The 14,697-nt window shown below is 36.7% G+C and overlaps 1 protein-coding gene across 1 annotated transcript in view; it reads right to left on the reverse strand.

The window, feature by feature from the left end:
* The window catches only part of LOC122183001 (protocadherin-11 X-linked-like), a 75,602-nt gene extending 60,983 nt beyond the window's left edge, over nt 1-14,619 (reverse strand). Inside the window, exon 1 of the mRNA XM_042876707.1 lies at nt 14,474-14,619. The gene's annotated coding sequence lies outside the window, so the exon portion shown is untranslated. The remainder of the gene's footprint in view (nt 1-14,473) is intronic.
* Between the last annotated feature and the right edge of the window lie 78 nt (nt 14,620-14,697).

Consider the following 14,697-nt stretch of genomic DNA (forward strand, 5'->3'; position numbering starts at 1 on the left):
TTATTTAACTTAGAAAATCAGATTTTCAACATAAGGCCCTCCAAGTTGATTAACCGTGCAATAACTTTAGGTTTTCTTTCAACTCTAATGCTTTTTCTAACTTAGAAACCAAGGAAATAATCTTTGCAGGCTTCTTTCATAAAAAAATCAGATCAGTGCTGTTTCTCAGTATTTTGTTTGGAGATTTTTTTAGGTAACCACATCTCACCTCACAAACAAGACTTACTTGTACCCTTACTTTGTATTTCCTTATATACTGCAGCACTGGAGACCATTTAAAGATAAGGAGATTTTTGGCTTGTAAATCATCTTCCATATTTCTCTTTCATAAGTACAGATAGCTCCCATTCATCTTGTCTTTAATGACTACTCCCAGTAGAATGCTTACAGCTTTTTTAACCTGTACATCTGATCATCCTCCCAAGAGATTCATTAAAAACTTGAACAGGACTTTCTTCTCTTACAGGAAACAATACTCTGGTATTGTTCCTGATGCCTTCTAATAATGAATATATTCCAAGAGAAATTGAAAATCTGTGATTTCCCCCTGGTTATACACCTCATAAACATATCATCCATGATGCCAACTATACATTTAAATCACACTGTTTTGCTTAGCTGGGATTGCAGTGAAGTATCTTTTGAAACAAAATTTGCTGATACAAACGAAGGAAGTATCAGAACAACTGCCAGGGTTCTGTGTCTGTGGATACCAACTTATATTTGCATAACACTATTTTCTTTTACTAATGTAAAATAAACAGAATCTGTTCATATGCATGTGCCTTATTGAGAACATTTACTATTAAGTTTCTACAGTGGAATACATGTAATACCTTTATAGAGGCAGGCTGGATTAGCATTAGAATAGTGTAAGTAGCTCACTTTATATCCAAAGCTGACCATGTTTCTGATCATCAGTCAAGGAACAGCTCTTGCTGAATTACCACTATTTCATACCAGCACATCAGGGCATCTCTTTCATTAAGATTTGTCTTACAAAATAGCCCATCCCTGAATACAAGATGGAAAGAAAGTAATTGGGAAATGTTCCCAGTTGATGGCAAAAATAGAAAACCTCAATGATAAAGAGTAATAGAAAACCAGTTCATCCCTTCCTCCACACAGTGAAAAAACAGCAGAAATGATTTTCTGCTGAAGCTGAATAATTATATTGACATTTTTATATTCAGCACTATCAGAGTTGATCATCTTGAAGCAAGCCTAAGCCCCACGTCTAAAGTACGTGCTAAAAAGCATATAGTGAATGTCACAGGTCTATTTTTATGGAATACAGTTTTCCTATGGAATATTCTGGGTTTTTAGGAAGTTTTAAAGCATACTCTACATTAGCACTTCATGATTAAATTCCCATTGATGGAAAACCAACTAGGACCTTCTTGGAACTCAAGAAAACTTTGATTTATCCTAGTGGCCTTGCAGACACTTGCCTGTATTCCATCTGCTGTTATTGCCTATTTAAAATCCAAGGAATCTCACAATATCAGCTTGAGATGGTCTCTGGTTCAAATGCAATACATTCCTTTACACCCATTTATTAAGATAAACATATAATTAGGTTAAGAGGTTTTCCTTAGTATAACAGGAAACAGTCCATTGTTGTGTAACAACTGTGTTTAACCATCAAACAGCTACAAATAAACTGCAGACAGCAGAGATGTATTGAAATATTTCAGTAAAATCTAAGTATTTTTTAAGAGAAAGAAAGGGTTCTCGTTCAGATAGAAGAAACAAAATGGATAATTAAATGGTACGAGAAGAATCACGGGTGGAAAATGCTAAATACGTGCATTCAGTATTCTGCTGAGTTTCAGATAAAATTGGCCAAAATAAACAAGCATGGAAGTTTCTAAATTTCAGTTACAGTTAGTACATGCAGTATTGTATTTCTTTTAGAGATTTAAAAAATGTACCAATGGCTTCATATGATACAGATAGCGAGAAAATAAGTGGAAGTACCTAAATGAAAAGGAGTCTTATCTAGATTTAACAAAAAAAGAAAGAAAGAAATGTAGTGCAGACTCAGAATATCTTCCTAACTACTTTTCAGTGCACAATTTTGGTTTATTTGACTGCTTTGCCAAATAATTCCATGATGAGACAAAGAATAAATAAAAGGCTTATTAACAGTAGAGATTCTTCGAAAGGTACCTGGTTTTATACAGTCAGATGAGAAAATTCAAGTTTTGTTTGTTTTGTTTGCACTGGTATTACAGCATGGAGTAAAAGAAGACAAAAAAGGACAGCAAAATTAACCAAGGCAAGCTAACAAAATTCCTTCTCTCATTGATCCATTTTGCATTCTGAAGATTTTAGGAAAATGGTTGCAAAAGTTCAAGAGTCTCCAAATACCTTAAGAGTAAAAAGCCATTTAGGATGTCATTCTGCAGATCTGTTTTAAAACACGTGTAAATACCAGCCTACAGAATTTGCATGCTCTTAAGGAACAAACTGGAAGGCTTGTTACACCTTCTAGTACATCCTACCTACATTATGAGCTAATAAGATGTGGAATCACAGGATAATCCAAACTGGAAGGGGCCTATGTAAATGAACTACCCAACCTCCTGCTCAAAGCAAGGTCAACTATGAAGTATGAGCAGGCTGCTGAACTTTTTATTCAGTCTGATCCTAAAAAGCTCCAAGAACAAGGACAGCACATTCTCCCTACACAACTTGTTCCAGTTGCTTTTCTTTACTTGGTGAACCTAGATCACTCATTTCATTACCATCACTGAATACTATTTAGAAGCAATGACACAGTGAGTTAATGATAATTAGCAGAATGAGGAAACTGAACAAAACTGTTCATTTTTGGAGTGTCTAGAAGATGGCAGTCCTTTGAGTAATTTAAAAATTATTGGTTTTATAGGAATTTTTAAGAACTTTAGATTAATTTACAGTGGTTTTTTTCTTCCAATACTTACATTTCTGTCCATAAACCTATTGTCTCTTCTAAGCCTTCCTTATTTTCTCATATCCATTCAGCTCATACAATATGTTAAGTCTCTTTTCAGAAACTTCACTTTTGCATTTCTGCAGTGGACATGTAATGTCAATCAACCTCCAGACACTCCTGGAGTAAAGAGCACTTAACCATCAATATGAAGCATCAGCAGAATGCTCTTCATAAATACAAACAAAATTACACTCCACCTAATGTGTCCACTCCAGAAAACCCTCAGGAAAACATGGATTAACAGATCTGTCTTACAGCTCTGAATGTCAACTAACTTCGGTCTTTCAGGACCACAGGAAAAGAATTAGTCTCAGGTTTTCTTCCCCTGGGCTTTAATGTTTATAAAGCTGAGACTTCTGCTTTACTTTTATCTTTTACAGAAGAACTAAATCATGCAGCGTGTTTTACTCAGAAATTGAAATAAAACTAAAAAGTGCTTCCAAGATCAAAAGCAGTACTTTAAACTGTATTTAGAACAGCATTGCACAAAAGCAGTGAACAGATGACTTGTAGAAGTGTAGATCTGTCTTTATAACCTCAGTTCAAGGAGGCCTCCAAAAATTACATGAGATAGCACACACTGAGACAGAAATAGCAAACAAAATGGAGATCCAAGTCCAAGAACAAAAATAGCTGCTCTCTCCTGTTCACCATTCCTGTCCTGGTCACTTCTTTATTATCCTTTGAACAACCAGAGCCACAAGGATATAGCAAGCTCCTGAACTGGAACAAAAAATCCCACCCAAAACACAGTGAAAATGTATCACCTATATGGAGGAGTCCCTGGCTTTTTCACAGAATCATAGGAAAGTTCACATTAGAAGACATGTTTGCAGAAGCAGTCTAGCCAAACTTGCCTGAAGTTTCTAAGTTACAGCAGGTTGCTAAGAGCCAAGTCTAGAAATTTTCCAAGGATTCCTCTGAATATTAAATGAGCACTTTGGTATTATGCAAAACCAAAGCAGAAACCTCTTGAAGTATTTTATCTCACTGCCAACATCATCTTACCTTTGAGCTTCAAATAATTCACACTTATCCAGGGCTGAATTTTATTGTTAAGAAACTCAGTTTAAGGAAAAGGGAAAAGGAATCTGACTTAGTGCTAACTGGCATTCAAAACATAGCCTAAAATCATACAGCTGTCAACTCTCCATCTTGACAGAACTATTCACTACAATTGGGGCTGCCTTTTAGAGGATCCTTCGTAGACCTAACACCTCCAAAATATGAGAAAGAAATTATCCAACCCAGAAAGGACTTCAAATATTTCTCCCTCCAAAACATTTACAGCCAGGGTTGTAAGAGTTGCACCAGTTGAAGCTAAATTTATTGAAAGAGAAGAAAATGACACAACAGTGTTCCAAAAGACAGTGGTATCCTTAATCTCTTTAAAATGGTAATTCCCCTGGTGATGTGACTAAAGAATATCTGAGCATGTCTAACTGGTGTTAGATTTATCAGAGGCATTTTATTCCCATAATAGCTTACTGAAGCTGTTTCCAAGAGTATTTTGAAATTTTAACATCCCTCCTCATTATTTGTCTGTCTTCCCAGTCAGAACTGTTTGTAGGGTCGTGCTGATGCATATTCCTTACATATACACATAACCACACGGATGGCAATTGAAGAGATTTTCTGATCTTAAGTTCTTTACTAGGAGAGTGGTTAGGCCCTGGAATGGGCTGCCCAGGGAGGTTGTGGATGCCCCGTCCTTGGACGTGTTTAAGGCCAGGTTGGACGGGGTCCTGGGCAACCTGATCTGAATGTGTATGTTTGGTGGCCCTGCTAGGCAGGGGGGTTGGAACTACATGATCCTTGGGGTCCCTTCCAACCCGGGTGATTCTGTGATTCTGTGATTCTGTGATCCAAAATCACCAAAGTATCCTAAACTGTTCAGAAAGTAGCTTCTGTTGATTGTTTGCTGCATCCATCAATCACTGCCTTGCGGTTTGGTGGGCACTGACAAAGTCAAGGCACAGATCCTTCGCAGAAGTGACTGAGTTTTTAGAATGCAGTTATCTCGCAGTAGCTGTACTGCACCACCCGCCAGCTTCATCTAAATCACTTACTCTAAACTTTTTTCAATATATTTTTTTTAAGGTTTATAGCACAATAAAACATGAAAGTACTGCACCTGTCAGAATGAATTACATATAAGTAACTGAGACCGTGAATGTTTTTTTGCAGACTGATGTTTCGCTATTTTTTGATTCAGCCATGATTTTTTAAATACTTGTTTTTGTTAAGTATATCTCAGTGAAAATACAGTCGTTAAGTGTAAAGGGGACTCATAACAAAAAAAAAAAAAAAAAAAAAAAAAGAAGGCACTTATTTGAGGCCAGATCAAGCTTTTATGAAACTTAGAAGGAAAACATTCCATTTGTGTATGTTTTTCCACTGATGTTAAATAACAGTAACCAAAACTTAAACCTGCTTTAAGTTACCAAGATAAAAAGCACATGCAGCAAGCAATCGCTGAACAAATTATATATCTTGTATGAAGATAAACAGTCTGAAATAGCAGTAATATTTTGTCAATTAAGATTTAGGGAGTAATTTTGAAATACCCTACACAGTAATTCAGAAAAACACCACTCAGACACAAAACTGGAAAGAAATTCATTTTGTATTTTTATAAACTTCTTACTGAATTTGAGCTCAGCAATGAGATACAATCTCTGAAGCACTGTCCTATTGCAACTAAGGTACCAGCATGTTTACCTTTTTTCTCCGACTTAAGAGATAGTAAAAAAGATCTCAGGTTTAGTCTGCCATATGAATTTTTATTCTAATGAATAAAAAACAAGTTCAGCTATCAGAAATTCACAGAAATTTCAGAAATTTCATTCAATTCTTTTTTTTTTTTTCCTTTAATAAATGAAATCTTTCTCTTATGCTTATTTGTGTCAGTTTGTCTAACTGGATTTCAAAGTTTAGAGTGACAGAAAGTAGAAGAGATCTCTTTTTCTGACTGGAATACGTGCTTACTATGATTGTCTCAAAATACAACCAAGACTTTTTCCAGTGCTGGCTATTCAGCTTAGCAACAGTCAGGGTGAGCCTTCTGTACCACACATCTTTCCATCACTCACACTGACATTAAGAGAAGCAATACACACAGAGAAGCTATTCTGAATTCAGCAGCATTTCTAAACATAGTCAAGATCCACACAAATACATTTCTGTGCCCCAAACTTTGAAATAAAGCACCCAGTGAATGGAAGCAGAAGATAGAAGGTAAAAGTGTTAATTAAAACTGTCTCTGTTTAATCAGAATCATCCTCATTCAACTCTGACGAAACTTAACAGGCTGGTTGATGCCTAAACTTACCTGTTTAGTGAGACACAAAATGCAGAAAGTAAAATAAGACACAATAGGCCCCAAACTGAACACAAATCGTGATACCATACAGTCTTACTAGAATGGATTCATTTCTGTCACAGCTTTTCTAATTCTTCTGCTCCTCCTTCTTCTCTGTTTAAGTATGTAAAGTACTTAAGTATTTAAATCTTGAATAGAAAAGACTCAGTAAAAAGAATGTGATCACCCATTATTGGTAGCATAATTGCACTTGAGCTGCAATATTTTTCAAATATCAGATGGTGACTTTTAGTTTTAGCGTTTCCAATATTAAAGAAAAATTAGAAAACATGAATAAGGTACAAAGTGTTATTATCAATAGTCTTTAACAAAGCTTGTGATGTATATATACGTATATTTCTTGACAACAGACAAGCTTTAGGCTCTTTCAAAGTTCAACTCGCTTTGAACATCCGAGTCCTATTACACACTCATCCAAACTGTGGAAATCCTTTCAAATGGACTTCCACAGTTGCATGATAAACATTACTTGTTTACTGATTTCTAACTTCAATTAACGAAGTCATTTCAAAGACATAGTGCTCTCAAACGACCCAAACAAAGTGTCTTTTTCATTAAGGAAGAATATGAATTCTTTATTATTTTATACTCATTTTCCTCATTGTTTTTAAAAAGTCTGATGTTATTTAGAAGCTTTCACCTGCACATTAAAATGACACTATCATTTCTATAAGAAAATATCCTTCAATTCTACAATATTTTGCTTTAAGAAACAATTCAGTCTATTCTTTTTCATTTCAATGTGACATCATGTAAGTACAATTTTCTTTGTTTTCAGAGAAGAAAGTGATCATTTTAAAGCAAAACGTTTCCATTAAAACATTCAAAAACAAGCAAGCAACTCCCAAACTCTTGCAAATCAGTGGTATTTAGTCACCAAGAACATCTCTTCCTTTAGCACATGAGATTCAGATTGTGCAGTGACACTCACGTGTCTCAGAACTACAGAACTATAGAAGGTGTTGCTAGTTCATTTCTCATCGTAAGGCTACGAATGTTTGACATGTCCCTAAACTCCAGTTAGGAAAACAACATTTTCTGACTTCACAACAGTAATTCATTTCTTCTACATGAAATATCAGTGTGTTTTCTTTCTGAGACGCGTTCAGGAAGTGATCATCTTCATTTCCCCTGAATTGCCAAATATTTTTGCAAGCTGATTTTTTTAATGACTTTTTTTCCCTCTCCTTTCTAATTTGGAACACACTGAGTTAATGTTCCATGAACTCATCTCAGACCTACTCTGTATAATGCCTTAGAGTTCCTTCAGAGCAGTTCTTCAAAACTTGTAAAAGTTCTACAAATATGTAAGTAAAACTTAGCTCTTAAAGACATGCACTGATAGCCAAGATGTCAGAAATATCTGACTAATGGTTCACCACTCTGTAAATGTAAATGTCTTAAAGGTATTTTAAAGATAAGCTTTGCTAAGAAAGCATAGTTAACGCTGTTCTCCTAGATGTATTGTTTTTTTAAGGGGCTTGTACATGAAAAATGAATTAGGTAAAAATCAGTGAACACAAAGAATGTTACGACAGTTCCATTTTTCAGTCATTGTTATTTTGGATTATATACAATTTAAGTGCACTTAAGGGTATTTAGGAGTGTCCTCCAGAGTGTTATCATCAGGAATATCTAAAGTCCCCTCTGTAATTTGCATTCCTCAGATAGAACTAACATAAACAATTGTACATTAGTCATGAAGATGTGGATCTCTTGAACATTAATTTTAGGAGGAATTCCTTGATAATTGGACATGCACGTACACTAATCTGGCAAGCACTTAACCTCATGGTTCTGAATACACTTCTCAGAGAACAGGAAACTATTACAAAACCCTTATAGGAATCCATTTATTCTGATAAAGTCTCACATGTGAACAAGGCAGAAAGATGAACAGAAAATGAATTTTACGCATTTAATTCCCACTTTTCATCTCCCAAATTATTACTTTGTTACCTTGTGTTCTTGATCTTAATTTAAAACACGTTGCCACATACATTTTCCAAGGGTCAGTAAAATGACGGACAAAGCGAGATGGTTAGTCCATTTAATTGTAACTTTTGTTTCATTACCTACATCTTGAATATATTTATAAACCACTTGCATCAACTATAATTTGAAAAAGCTGCTACTCTGAGCTATAGTTCAGATTTTCTATCATTTGAGCCCAGTGTTCCTATACACAGTACAGATGCTCTTACATCACTATTTAATGGGGGCGTTTCAAACCACTGGAGTTCTGCATTTTTCCCTACACAGATTAGGGAAGGTTGTGGCACATCCTTCCTATATTTAACATCAGCATTTCATCACAAACATAATAACTGTTGGGCGAAAATCTTCCAGTATCTGAATCCAACCTGCTCCTCGACATAATACTTCCCCTTGAAGCTACCCTTCCTTTCAAAAAGAAATAACCTTGCAGTATACCTAAGTCAAACCAGTGATCCAAATGACCGTGTGCCTGCTAGAACACAGTTCCATACTTGTTTGTCAAGAAACAGGATGAAATGTGCTTATAAAATTACAAAGCAATCACAGATCCACACAACTGACTAAACAAGAGCTTAAACTATGACTTCCAGTAGCAGAAATTAAACTCAATTTCTGCTCAAAGTCAGGAAACTTCCTTTCTCAGAAGGATCATCAAAAAATGTGACTTTCTAGTGAAACTCCAGGTACAGGCGAGAAGCAGGCAGGTGACTTTCTGTTAATAGTTTTTTCTTACTTCACATTTTAATGGAATCTGTAATAGTGTCATTCTCCAAGTAGCATTCACATTTCCTTCAGTAGACATCTACGTATATTTGCCAGGAACTAAAGCTAAAAGAAGCCTGTGTGTGGCTTTCCAGGGTTGTGATCACAAGTCTGGTAGACTGTAGATTTCCATGTGTACACATTCATTAATTTAATGAGCTCACATGGAACTGTAATACTGATGGTGTAAGTAAATGAAATACACTGTGCCTAGACTTTGCAAACTTTTACTTGCTTTTTTTTTAATTTGGTATGTATATCCTGCTACTTCAGTAGACAGCAGAAAGCTCAAAAATTACCAATTAAATTCTTACAAAAATAATAAAACTACGTCCTTAAGGATGTAACATGTAAACACTGCTGACTACATCACCAGTGACATATTCTTTCTATACCAGCAGAAAAGCATTCCCTTAAACAGCCCTATCAAATCAAAGCCTTATACAATGTAAGATGTTCTCCTGCCAGGTAAATGAAGCAGGCAAAGTTTCCTAGCACAGAGAACTCCTCTATCTAACCCCACAGAGATGGGTTTTAAATACAATGGACCACCTCGGTTTATAATTTCACTATTAAATTTGGAAGTCACCATTAATTTCAAGGTTCATTTGTCTCTCTGAGAACATATTCAGCTCTGCTGAGCTGGTTACGTAGATTTGCTTGCCATGATACAGTCCTAGTTGTATATCACAACTTATGTAAAGGAAAACAACATTAATTTCAAAAGAACTTCCCTTGCAAAGTTAAAAGCACTTGCTGTTTAGTAGCCTAAGTTCTACCATTCTCAAGCAAAACTTCTATACAACAATACCTTTGATACCATGTTAGCATGTTTAGCTCCTAAATAAGTGTCAGGTGTTAAGGTATCTATGTTTCATAATACAAAAAATTATTCAAGGCCCTGTTCCAATAGAAATGCTTTTGCAGACAAGAATCTTTGGCCCTCACTGTGTTGGATCAAGAAGTCTTACATTATCTGTGGAAGAACATTTATTTTCTAAGAGTATCTGAAATACTTGATGTTCAACAGGCCATTTATTAAAAGCACTGACACGACTCTTTACAGTTCCTTGTTTACTGTCAGAACCATGATTTGATTTTATCTGCATGTTTAAATTCCATGGTCTTTTATAGCAATATTGTTTTTTACATTCACTTTCCCTGGACCTTAATGAAACCTTCCCTGCAACTGGGGTGGGCTTTTTCTTTCCATTCAAGTATAAAATGTTACTGTGAAAAATATTGTTTGTCATCCTCATTTGGACGTGGGTTTTGTTCTAAAAAGTTTTATGAGAATTAAAAATTCTTTCACTTGTGCCAGGGGTAATAAGCAGCAATACTCAGAATATATTTTCCCTGTATTCAACTATTAGTCACAGTGTGACACCTTTAAGATAATTTTAAGGACAGTTTAAACTCCTCTTACAGCGGAGCTTTTAGAAGTGCGAAAGCTACAGAAGCTTTTATGCTTCCTGGCAAGTCACTCTGCTAATTCAGAGCCCGTAATTGAAAAAGACTGCCTTTTAAATCTATTTTCCTTATTTTACCATTGGATAATGAGAATGGGAGTCTCCCTACAGATCTTATGAGATAATCAAATTCCCATTTCCACAGTAAATTTCCCACTTCATATTACTTGCCTTTATATACGCAGGGAGCATGAATTTTCAGAAGAGACAAGAAATGCTCATCGCTCCTTTGCCACGCTGAAGACTAACAACTGCTATAAATTCCCTCAGTGATCTCACTGCAGAAGGAGGCAATTGAGACAGCAGACTGTTAATCCTCCTTATCAATTTTTATTTAAGGGGCAAAACTTTCGTTGAATTGGACACCCATTTATTCTATTGCAATGTGCTTGGGAAAACAGCATGTGATATCTGGGGCCTGTGCCCAGTCACAGGCACCGTGTAGGACATGCAGCTGAAGCACTGACTGCACATGTATTTCCAGTTTGTAACTTCCAGCCTGCAATACCCATGAAGAGGTTACGAGCCTGGGAGCAACGACCTCGCTCTTTGGAGGCGGCTGACTAACAGACAGGCAATTGGAAAAGGTCTGGGGATGCTTTAGAAGAAAGGTCTCAAAGTGTGCACTGACCATTAGTACCACCCCGGCACCTGTGACAGAAGGACTTGGTTTCTACACTGCTGTTCTCAAGTGAACTATCTGGTGAGCGTGCTTCAGCCACTGCATCCCCAAAATCCTTTTAACACCTGTGTCTGACACTCAATGTTAATCAAAAAGCGTGGTTCTTGTTAGCTTCTTGAGAGGATAACTTAAAGGATTCAGACACAGACAGGGGGCTGTGCTCGGTTTTTGTAACTCTGCCCTTAGAAGAAATATCTAGAATAATGCCAAGGGCATCTAAAACAGCCTCAGATTGAACCAGTAAATCGAGATCTGACTAATTCCCGTGGTAAGACAGGGCTATTCTACTTTAAGGAGAGTCCTACTGCCTCCTTAATAATCCCAGGCCCCTTTAAAGCCCACTATAAACACCCACCTGGCTCCATAAGGCTTTCCAGATTGGAAATAAATTATTTTGTTGTTGTTGTTGTTTTTCTTCTCTAAATTGCTCAGGCTGGCATTATTTTCTACCAAGCTTTCTATAAATCCAACTTTACAGTGCTATATTAGCAAATGTCAATTGTTATTACACTTCATTACTTAGGATAACTTCTTTTATACCATATGAATGCATTAAGCTTAGATCCCATCTGCAAAACTAAATGTTAAATTACTAAATAAATGGGTGTTCTAATAGAATGATTGACATATCTTAACTATGGAAGTGTGAAAGACTACAGAGTAAGACTACAAATGCAATACAGGACCGCAGGTTCAGATCTTTGATCTCCTTTTTCTCAGAGGCTGTGATGTATAAAGCCAATTCCACTGAGCAGACAGTACTACACTGAATATAAATTATCCTTTAACTACAGCAAGGCTTACACTCAAAGAAATGCTGCAAGGATGAACAATGCAGCCATGAAGCAATAAAGAGTTCTTCTGCAGAAAAATTACAGACCCAGATCTGCATGGACAACCATGTTTTCAGAAGATAAATTTTGTCTCAGCTGTAACTTGATAAAAATTGGAGTCAATTTTGGAACATTTGTACATACAGAAGTATAATTAATGAACACCGCTTACTTTTTCCATTAAAAAGTGAGGCAGGAATGCTTGCCTTATTTTCCAGACTCAGCATCGTTCCCCTCAGCATCATAACAGTTGTTTTGGAAGGTGGATATCAACAGTCTCAATTGAACATGGCTTGAAATCTAAGCACATCTTTTCCAGATATCTCCTCAGAAGAACCGTCTGCCTACTGAGCCTACACTAAGCTCCCTGGAGCTTAGCCATGAATATTCTAAACTCATCTCTTACAAATCACAAGAAGTCTCCGTTTGCCAAAATAAAACACTTAAGAGGAATTCAATACTCTTAAGCTGCTTTTCTTCACTTCCTTTGATTATTTTAAATGAATAATTTCTGTCTAAACTTTATGCTAAATATACAGCAGGAGAGACACTCAACAGCGGAGCTATTACCTCTGATTTTGTACACAACTCAAATGGGAAAACAAATTACTTCTGACAACCTGGGATATTTTGTTTTGTTTTAATCTACATAATTTTATAATTAACCAACTCTTTTGCAGTTATACAAAGATACTAATGAGTATCTTTAGAGGAAATTTCTCTATTGTTTATTTAAATTACAGTGTAGGTGGTTCTAAGAAATGGGTCATTCCCAGTCTATGCTGCTTATTTGTATAACAACTTCCATTGTGTGTGAAGAAGTTTGTAAATAAATGACAAACTTTTCTCCTGTCTTACCTCTTTTGACCTGTGCAGTCTGACAGATCAACACTGCTTCCACTGCTGACAAGCAAAAAGTGAACATTTATCTTTGGCTTAATCTTTCTGTTCTCTTTGGGTTTCCTTTCAAAAAGACTCAAAGAAGGTGCTCTTTGTGGCTCATGCCACAAAGTTGTCTTTGCCAGAATAAAATTCAGCAAAAAAGAAGGCAAGGGTAAGCTGTTATCCACTGTTGTCCTCAGCTCTGCTTCGGTTCAATAAACTTGAACATCTTCCCCCTCCTTTGCCAATTGTGATAAGCAGCAACAATTACTCAAAATGCTTTATCAACTCAAGCTCAAAAAGACAGGATCAGATGAGTTGGGTCCACCTTTCTCAAGCTTACAGCTGTTTTTCATGTCCGAGGGGGGCAAATAAGTCCCTGTTTGCCTCTTGTCACTGAATTCAGAGCTACTTCTTAAAGGCAACTACACCAAGGCTGCAAAAGGAATAGAAGACAAATCCTCTCCTTTCTACAGCCTACAGGGCTTCTGTGTGTGACCAGCAGGCTGTAGGCTTTGTGCCATTATGGCAAAACTCATAAATGAACCATCCTTCCCTTCCCTGAATGGTAAGAAATATTTTATCCTTGCCTTTCTGTGTTCTCTTTCCTTGCCTTTCTGTGGTCTCCATAGCTGAAACCAAGTATTCATTGGACATCACTGCAATGCTTCTCTAACCAATTCTAACTGCATACGGAGCTTGAGTAATTTAAAATATATTTCAGCTTGATCTCTGCTTTATCCCATTCCAGTACTCCACATACACAGCAACTTTAAGCTCACAGATATCCCTCCATGGTTCAAGAAAATCCTTCAATCTAAGAACTTCATTTACAATCCAGCATAGTTTCTGCTTTCTTGTCTCCTCACAGCAGCTAGACATTTTGATGCAATCCTCATTTAATGCAATCTCCATTACAGGATTATGATCACATCAATAAAATGCTCCATATGGTTTTTATTTTTGGTTGTTTTTTTTTTTTTCATCCCTCTCCCTCTCTCATTAATACCAGCCACTCCATCTAGAAAAAAAAAAAAGAAAAAGAAAAAGAAAAAGAAAAAAGAAAAAAACAGAAAAAAAAAAAAAAAACCCACAAAAAAACACCCCACCAAATCCAACAGGATGATAGGATGCTCTAGGGAGGCTGTGGGGGGTACACATTCAACACAATGTAACAGCCAACGCAAACTGCCCATCAGAGGCTGAGCCCACAGATCTCCTCATTCCTGAGCTATGCAAGTTAGCTCTGTCCTCGCTGTTGAGCACAGATCGTAAAACATTATGTTACCAGACTAAAAATAAATATATATTTGCAATCACTTGCCAGCTCCATGTGCTTTCCACAAGAACATTTTACTCGATCGGTTCCATCCTATTCATACTGCTGTGAACGAACTGCTGATGCCCTGCTGGAGGGGGATACTGGGCATGAGCTCTAATATGAAAGGATGCAAAAATCCCTCTTTTCCCCAAGCCCCTTCTTACCTTCGGTGCCGTGGCTGCAAAAGATATCCCTATGCACGGGCTCCTCAGCACATCACCACGGCGGTTAGAATAGCGAAGGCTGCCCCACTGCATGCAAGTTGGAGTGCTTTGCAACAGCAAATCCTCGATCCAGAACACAAGCTGCTTCTTCCCGTGCAGTGAACCGAGCACGATTCATAAGCGACTTCCACATAGGGAACAAAATAGTAAAAGAAAGGGGGGGG

The sequence above is a fragment of the Lagopus leucura genome, unplaced genomic scaffold, assembly GCF_019238085.1.
Source record: "Lagopus leucura isolate 7727_CA_CO unplaced genomic scaffold, USGS_WTPT01 Super-Scaffold_100016, whole genome shotgun sequence".
In the NCBI taxonomy this organism is placed as follows: Eukaryota; Metazoa; Chordata; class Aves; order Galliformes; family Phasianidae; genus Lagopus; species Lagopus leucura.